The sequence below is a fragment of the Oncorhynchus masou genome, unplaced genomic scaffold, assembly GCF_036934945.1.
Source record: "Oncorhynchus masou masou isolate Uvic2021 unplaced genomic scaffold, UVic_Omas_1.1 unplaced_scaffold_7656, whole genome shotgun sequence".
Lineage (NCBI taxonomy): Eukaryota > Metazoa > Chordata > Actinopteri > Salmoniformes > Salmonidae > Oncorhynchus > Oncorhynchus masou.
The window spans coordinates 1247-10904 of record NW_027014122.1 but is presented as its reverse complement, the minus strand read 5'-3'; the positions used below and the strand labels follow the sequence as shown (position 1 = coordinate 10904).

General features: G+C 44.6%; 1 pseudogene; it reads left to right on the top strand.

Moving 5' to 3' along the window:
* The first annotated feature begins 1678 nt into the window (after window positions 1-1678).
* On the top strand, window positions 1679-8933 carry LOC135537397 (pepsin A-like; annotated as a pseudogene).
* Window positions 8934-9658: the final 725 nt, after the last annotated feature.

Here is a 9658-nt window from a genome sequence, read left to right as displayed (position 1 = left end):
GGCTAGGAAAACTCCACAAAGGCCAAAACCTAGGAAGAAACCTAGAGAGGAACCAGGCTATGAGGGGTGGCTAGTCTTTTTCTGGCTGTGCCGGGTGGAAGGATTCATCATGCCAGGTAGTCCTGAGGCATGGTCCTAGGGCTCAGGTCCTCCGAGAGAAAGAGAGAAAGAGAGAATTAGAGAGAGCATACTTAAATTCACACCGGACACCAGATAAGACAGGAGAAGTACTCCAGATATAACAAACTGACCCTTGCCCCCCGACACATAAACTACTGCAGCATAAATACTGGAGGCTGAGACAGGAGGGGTCAGGAGACACTGTGGCCCCATCCGATGATACCCCGGATAGGGCCAAACAGGAAGGATATAACCCCACCCAAACTTTGCCAAAGCACAGCCCCCACACAACTAGAGGATATCTTCAACCACCAACTTACCATCCTGAGACAAGGCCAGTATACACACACACACACACAAGCATGCGCTTCTTTCGCACACACACACACACACACACACACACACACACACACACACACACACACACACACACACACACACACACACACACACACACACACACACACACACACACACACACAATTTACAGCCCTGAGTAGGAGTGAAGGGCAGAAGCAAGATCTATTCTATGCAGGTGACTAAAAACAGCTTACGCCACCCTCAGAGGGAAGGTGAGTGAGCGTTCAATGTTGTGGTCTGGACCTGTTTCACCTGGAGACCTGCAACACAGGTAAATGCTGTAGCCGTTGCCAGACTACTTTGTCTCATATTCCTGCCTACTGGAACACAGGAAGTCAGAAGACTGGAGGCATTAGGTACTAGTTTCCAAATAGGTAACACGACAATACCTATTTGTGTGTGTGTCCTGGGTCGTGATACGTGCAGCATGTGGTGGTGTGGACCTCGATCAGACCTCCTGTTCTACACCCCAGCCCAGACGTCTTGCCACAGCCATGCCTTGGCCTCATCCCTGGGTCCTTCCGTCTGCCTCCTAGATAACAGCTCTGATGAAGCCTACGCCTCACCCTCCTCCCACCCCAACCCCCCTACCTCTAACTCCCTCCCCCCTCCCCCTGCATGTGTGGGTCCATCCCTGTCTGACCTGCCTCAGACCCCAGCTACAGCCACAGTCACAACTGCAAGCCAAGGTCCTAACCCTGTCTGACGTGTGTGTGAAAACACCTAAAACAGTTCTGTTGTCTCCATGGTGTTTTGAGGAGGACCTGCCGAGGTCTATGGCAGCAGACACAGGAGTGTCCGACAGTCCCTCAACATCAGACAGTGCTTTACTACTCCCGGGAACACTTCTCAGTCACACGTAAGACCTGCCTGACCACTACACTCCAGACCTAAGCTCTGACATACAGTATCTGGCCTTGACTATATGCTCCCAACATATTTCCTGCAATGAACATATGCTGTGCCGTTTATATTTCTAGTTTTATTCTTGACATTGATCATCTAACTCTCTTCCTCTCTCCTCCCCATTCTTGTAAACCCATTACCCCCTCTCTCCTGCCCTCCCTCCCTCCATCAATCAATCCTCCCTCCCTTCGCAGTGCAGCTCCTCCTCCGAGTCTGTCTTTCTCAACCTCACCCCCACCCACTCAGGGAACACCTATGCTGAGGCAGCAAGCACAGGAGCTCTGGCCTGGGCATGGGCACCAGGCCTTCCAGTGTCCTGGAGCCAGCCAGTTCTAGACATCAGGCAGACACTCAGGGAGCTCTCACTCAGCTGATACAGCTCATCGCCCCCAGGCTTCTAGTGGAGGTGGAAGTGATCAACATGAAGGCCCTGGAGCAAAGTGTAGGGCAAACCTGGGATTTCAGAGGGCCCCTGAGACAGACAGAGATTGAGAGAGTGAGAGAAAATCGAAGAGAGAGACTGCATAGATTCAAGTGCCTACTACTATGTGTATATAGTGCTATGAACCTTTAGATTCCACTAAGATATGAAGTGTGTACTATGTAAGATACAACTTTTCCCACTGTTGTTTACCTATTTTTTATGCTTCTGCGTTTGAAATTCTACATATGTATGATGAGATTTTTTAAACTATTTACTAGTGCTTCTGTACTAGAAATTCTGCATACATTGCAGCGCAGCAGTCTGGACACACCTACTTATTCAAGTTTTTATTTTATTTGTACTATTTCTACATTGTAGAATAATTGTGAAGAAATAAAAACTCTGAAATTAGACATATGAAATCATGTAGTAACCAAAGAAGTGTTCAACAAATAGTAGCCACCCTTGCCTTGATGACAGCTTTGCACCCTCTTGGCTTTATCTCAACCAGCTTCACCTGGAATGCTTTTCCAACAGTATTGAAGGAGTTCCCACATATGCTGAGCACTTGTTGGCTGCTTTTCCTTCACTCTGCAGTTAAACTCATCCCAAACCATCTCAAATGGGTTGAGGTCGGGTGATTGTGGGGGCCAGGTCCTCTGATGCAGCACTCCATCACTCTCCTTCTTGGTCAAATAGCCCTTACACAGCCTAGAGGTGTGTTGGATCATTGTTCTGTTGAAAACAAATTGTTGTCCCACTAAGTACAGATGATTGTTTTCTTATTGGTGTCCTTTAGTAGTGGTTTCTTTGCAGCAATTCGACCACGAAGGCCTGATTCATGCAGTCTCCTCTGAAGAGTTGATGTTGAGAAGTGTTTGTGACTTGAACACTTTGAAGCATTTATTTGGGCTGTAACCTGAGGTGCAGTTAACTCTAATGAACATATCCTCTGCAGCAGAGGAAACTCTGGGTCTTCCATTCCTGTGCCGGTCCTCATGATAGCCAGTTTCATCATAGCGCTTGATGGTTTTGTGATTGCACTTGAAGAAACTTCAAACGTTCTTGACATTTTCCAGATTGACTGACCTTCATGTCTTTCAGTAATGATGGACCGTCATTTCTCTTTGCTTATTTGAGCTGTTCTTGCCATAATATGGACTTGGTCTTTTACCAAGTAGGGCTATCTTCTGTATACCACCCCTACCTTGTCACACTACAACTGATTGGCTGAAACGCACTAAGAAGGAAAGAAATTCCACAAATTAACTTTTTACAAGGCACACGTGTTATTTGAAATGCATTCCAGGTGACCTCATGAAGCTGGTTGAGAGAATGCCAAGACTTGTCATCAAAATATATATTGATTTGGCAAGTCGGTTAGGACATCTACTTTGTGCATGACACAAGTAATTTTTCCAAAAAATTGTTTACAGACAGATTATTTCACTTATAATTCACTGTATCACAATTCCAGTGGGTCAGAAATTTACAGGGACTAAGTTGACTGTTCCTTTAAACAGCTTGGAAAATTCCATAAAAGGATGTCATGGCTTTAGAAGTTTCTGATAGGCTAATTGACATAATTTGAGTCAATTGGAGGTGTACCTGTGGATGTATTTCAAGGCCTACCTTCACACTCAGTGCCTCTTTGCTTGATATCATGGGAAAATCAAAAGAAATCAGCCAAGACCTCAGAAAAGAAATGTAGACCTCCACAAGTCTGGTTCATCCTTGGGAGCAATTTCCAAATGACTGAAGGTACCACGTTCATCTGTACAAACAATAGTACGCAAGTATAAACACCATGGGACCACACAGCCGTCATACCGCTCAGGAAGGAGTCACGTTCTACCTCCTAGAGAGGAACGTACTTTGGTGCGAAAAGTTCAAGTCAATCCCAGAACAACAGCAAAGGACCTTGTGAAGATACTGGAGGAAACAGGTACAAAAGTATCTATATCCACAGTAAAACGAGTCCTATATCGACATAACCTGAAAGGCAGCTCAGCAAGGAAGGAGCCACTGCTCCGAAACAGCCATAAAAAAGCCAGACTACAGTTGGCAACTGCACATGGGGACGAAGATTGAAGTTTTTGGAGAAATGTCGTCTGGTCTTATGAAACAAAAATATAACTGTTTGGCCATAATGACCATTGTTGTGTTTGGAGGAAAAGGGGGAGGCTTGCAAGCCAAATAATACCATCCCAACCGTGAATCACGGGGTGGCAGCATCATGTTGTGGGGGTGCTTTGCTGCAGGAGGGACTGGTGCACTTCACAAAATAGATGACATCATGGAGAAAAATAATTATGTGATATGTTGAAGCAACATCTCAAGACATCAGTCAGGAAGTTAAAGCCTGGTCACAAATGGGTCTTACAAATGGACAATGACCCCAAGCATTCTTCCAAAGTTGTGGCAAAAAGGACAACAAAGTCAAGGTATTAGAATGGCCTTCACAAAGCCCTGACCTCAATCCTATGGGAAATATGTGGGTAGAACTGAAAAAGCTTTTGCAAGCACGGAGGCCAACAAACCTGACTCAGTTACTCTGTCAGGAGGAATGGGCCAAAATTCACCCAATTTATTGTGGGAAGCTTGTGGAAGGCTACCTGAAACATTTAACCCAAGTTAAACAATTTAACCTCTAGTGACTCCCCATCCCGGGTCCGGGAGTGTAATCATCGTCTGACACTAATTAGCATTACGCAACGAACATAAATATTCCTAGAAAATATTCCTATTCATGAAAATCACAAGTTAAATATATTGAGACACAGCTTAGCCTTTTGTTAATCACCCTGTCATCTCAGATTTTCTAAATGTGGAAGGCTACCTGAAACGTTTGACCCAAGTTAAACAATTTAAAGGCGATGCTACCAAATACACTCAATTAGTATATGTAAACTTCTGACCCACTAGAATGTGATGAAAGAAATAAAAGCTGAAATAAATAATTATCTCTAATATTATTCTGACATTTCACATTCTTAGAATAAAGTGGTGATCCTAACTGACCTAAAACAGGGAATTTTACTAGGATGAAATGTCAGGAATTGTGAAAAACTGAGTTTAAATGTATTTGTATGTAAACTTCTGACTTCACCTGTACGTATTCTGGGGGTTGGGTTGTTTACATTTTACTTATTGTGTATCTATTGTGTAATAAAATATTTAAATAGGATTATTTTTTTTTATCTCAAAGGACATATATTTTCTTGATGATCAATGAAGACATATGGCCACTTGGCCCAGAAGTAACGTTGTGTTTTGTGTTGAATGTCCATTATGTTTTCTATTTGAAACATATAGTGACATTCATCTTTAAATAATCACCTAATCCCATGTTAGTTAATAAAGTAAACCGTGTGAGGGAAAAGTGTGTTGATAGGAGGTATTTGCAAGTGGGGACCTTTACTTTATATCACTGAGTCTACACCAAGTCATCTCATATCCTAGAGAGAGAAGTCTGGCAGGTTAGCCATTACATGATTAGAACTGGCACTTTTCAACAGTATACACACATTACTGTAATGTAGCCGTTGGAACCAACATACTGTACAGGTTGGCGTCAGATTGACATTGTCTCGAGGTCGTCCATTATTTCACCATTACTTATCATGGCAGGTGGATACTCTCTTATCGTGGCGATAAAGAACGCAGAGTTAGAACCGTGGACCGTCTGTATATAAGACAACACACACGTCTCAGATCACTCATCCACAGGCATCTACAGGTGAGTCTGGTTCCTCTCAAGGTCTCTACCTCGCCTGGTTTGCGCTGAGCAAAGAATTGCGATACATTACGTTTGATGGTTTGATTGACGAATTGCTTCTTTACTGAGTGAACGAGTTCTAGAGTTGACTGCTGAGGAGACCAGACATCATCATGTGACGGAGCTGTCGTTCTGTGTGCGGTGGTGGCACTCCGAATGCATCATCCAGTACTCCTGTTAATCCTCTTCTCCTGCTGTTTCTCCTGCTGTACTCCTGCTATTCCTGCTGTACTCCTGCTATTCTCCTGCTATACTCTGCTATTCTCCTGCTATTCTCCTGCTATTCTCCTGCTATCTCTGCTATTCTCCTGCTATTCTCCTGCTATTCTCCTGCTATTCTCCTGCTATTCTCCTGCTGTACTCCTGCTGTACTCCTACTATGTACTCCTGCTATACTCCTGCTATTCTCCTGCTGTACTCCTGCTATACTCCTGCTATTCTCCTGCTATTCTCCTGCTGTACTCCTGCTGTTCTCCTGCTGTTCTCCTGCTATTCTCCTGCTATTCTCCTGCTATTCTCCTGCTATTCTCCTATATTTACATTACGCAACAGATCAGAAGGCAGTGAAAAGTGTAATACCCCGAAATGAGTGAATGATTTGAATAGTCACACACAGTTGTTTAGCCTATGCTGCCATAACGTTTATTACAATGGTTTGACCAGAAGGTCTTGGACCTTTGACCAGAAACCTGCTGGACCTGAGCTGCTAGCCCAAATAGACTTTGTCCTCCTCCACAGGGTGCCGCTGATCAAGGGGAAGAGTGCCAGGGAGAGCCTGGAGGAGCAGGGTCTGTGGAATGAGTACAGAGGGAAGTTCCCTTTCAACCCCACCAGGTTTGACGACCAGAGCCTATATGTCTCCAGCGAGCAGATGACCAACGACGCTGATGTAAGCATGAGAATGGACAGCACTTAACACGTTCCACTATGTAAGGCAGCAGAGAAGGCTGAAGCACGTCTTTGGCCTCTTCCTCCTAAATGAATTATTGATCCACCAGGAAAACTTTAGTTTGAAATCAACAATTCGATTACTGATGACCTATAGGTATTCTGGTGTAATTCAGCTAATTCTTATAATATCATAGGGTTGGGGGAGGTATTTATTAATACAAATGATTATAGTTCATTATTTGATCTTCTCTAGTTGGCGTACTTTGTAGGGGGAGGTATTTTTTAATACAAATATTTAGTTCATTATTTGATCTTCTCCAGTTGGCGTACTTTGTAGGGGGAGGTATTTTTCAATACAAATATTTAGTTCATTATTTGATCTTCTCTAGTTGGCGTACTTTGTAGGGGAGGTATTTATTATACAAATATTTAGTTCATTATTTGATCTTCTCTAGTTGGCGTACTTTGTAGGGGGAGGTATTTATTATACAAATATTTAGTTCATTATTTGATCTTCTCTAGTTGGCGTACTTTGGAGTGATCTCCATTGGAACTCCACCTCAGTCCTTCACTGTCATCTTTGACACTGGATCATCCAACCTGTGGATTCCCTCCGTCTACTGCAGCAGCGCAGCTTGCGGTTTGTAACACACACACGCAAACACACACACACACACAACACAACACACACACACAACATCCCAAACACACACACACACACACACCCACACACACACACACACACAACACACACACACACACAAACACTGCCAGGCTAATCGTGTCTCCCCTCCTTCCAGCCAACCACAACAGGTTCAACCCTGGTTTGTCCTCTACCTTCAAGAATGCTGGGAAGAGCCTGTCCATCCAATACGGTACTGGCAGTATGACTGGCTTCGAGGGCTTCGACACCGTTGTGGTAAGGAACAGAATTCAACACAACAACATGAGGACTGGAAACATTGTGTAGCTTTCAGTACTATCTCAAATATTATCCTCCTCTTCTTGGTCCTCTGTAGGTGGGTGGGATCCCTGTGAAGAACCAGATCTTTGGGCTGAGTCAATCGGAGGCTCCCTTCATGGCTCATATGAAGGCTGATGGTATCCTGGGTCTGGCTTACCCCCGCCTGGCTGCCTCTCAGGCCACACCAGTCTTTGACAACATGATGACCCAGCATCTCGTCAACCAGGACATGTTCTCTGTCTACCTGACTCGGTGAGTGGTCAGAGTGGAGGTGAACCAGGGCTATTTCTGAAATGGAACCCTATTGCCTGTATAGTGCACTACTGTTGACCAGAGCTACATGGCTCCTGCAAACCATCATGGCTTGGCAGACATGGAAATATGAACTGACACAACTTCTCTCTCTCTCTTTCTCTCTCTCTCTCTCTCTCTCTCTCTCTCTCTCTCTCTCTCTCTCTCTCTCCCTCTCTCTCCCCTCACCTCCTCTCTCTCCCTCTCGCTCTCTGTTGTCGTCCATCTCCAGTAACTCTGCGGTAGGTAGCATGGTGACCTTCGGAGGCGTTGACACCAACCACTACTCCGGCCAGATCGCATGGATCCCCCTGTCCTCTCAGATGTACTGGCAGATCACCGTCGACAGGTACTGTTGCAGTTACAGTACGTTTTCTAGGGTTATAAATGGTTATTAATGGGTTATATAATCCTATGTAACTGGTAGATGAAGTGGTTGAGTACAGTTCTCAAGCAGCCATCTCTTCCTGATCTGTGTATATCTGTGTGTCCATTGCAGTGTGACTGTGAACGGCCAGATTGTGGCCTGTAACGGCGGCTGCCAGGCCATCGTGGACACCGGCACCTCTAATATTGTGGGACCTCAGGCCGACATCTCCAGCATGGCCCGTGCTGTGGGAGCCCACTCCGCCAACGGAGACGTAAGTCATGTAATATTGTTTTGGTGATGTGTCACAAAGAACCAGGCATAACGTTGTGTTGATGATGTGTTCCCATCACCACTACTGACATAACTCAACAAGAACCAGAAAAGAACTCACACAGTCTACCTCACAAAGCAAACGCTGTTTAATTCATCGTCTCTCTCTCCTCTCACACCTCTCTCTCCTCTCTCTATTTGTCTCTCTCTCTTTTTCAGAATGTGGTGAACTGTAACAACATCAACAACATGCCATCGATGGTCTTCCACATCCACGGACAGGCCTTCACTCTCCCAGCCTCCACCTACGTCCGCCAGGTGTGTGTGTGTGTGTGTGTGTGTCTGTGGTAGATCTTAGGGAGCCTTGAAGTGATCGTAACATTGTTTTGACAAGTTCTCTCTCTCTCTGCCACCGGTACAGTCCACCTACTATGGCTGCCGTACCGGTCTCCAGTCTAGTAGCTCCGACCTGTGGATTCTGGGTGACATCTTCATCCGACAGTACTATTCCATCTTCAGCAGAGCCCAGAACATGGTGGGTCTGGCCCTGGCTAGATAATCCAACACAGATCAACAATGGATCCCATAACGCCATATGAACAACCAAATGAGGGTGTCTCTCCAGTGCAATCATATCTATTCTAAATCTAATTTGAGTAGTTTGTGATAGGAAGTGATACTGCTCTATGTCTAGAATTGTTATTAGTTCATTCAAAATAATAAAAATTGAGGTTTTGTCATGATAAAGTGGTCTGATGGTATTTTTTGGTTAATTCGTGCTATGATTATGAATAAAGCACGCACTGCATAATCATTCTGGAAATATAAAAACTGTCTATGCATCTATTCACTTCCTTTCCTGTAGTGCCACCATGTGGCCAATCATGTGACTACTCTATGGCCCCAAACTCTGTGCCAAAACTGGCAGAGTTGGTTGGAGATTTGGACTTGCAGTGTCAAGCAAAAGTAGGCAACCACTTCACTGAGCCAGCCAGTCCTTTGACAATGACAAGGCACATTGGATTATGGATGTTAATACTCTCAAGGACACGGTCGTCATATTTTAATTTTTTAAATGCTGCTTTGCCCAGCTCTCTGCTAAGTACCACTCTCCTGAGAGTGGTAATGATTTAAATATACACCAGATCAGTGGTTCCCCAACTCTTTATAGTCCCGTACCCCTTCAAACATTCAACCTCCAGCTGAGTACCTCCTCCAGCACCAGGGTCAGAACACTCTCAATGTTTAAAAAATTAAATACTTTTTTAGGTGGTTGATCAGCTT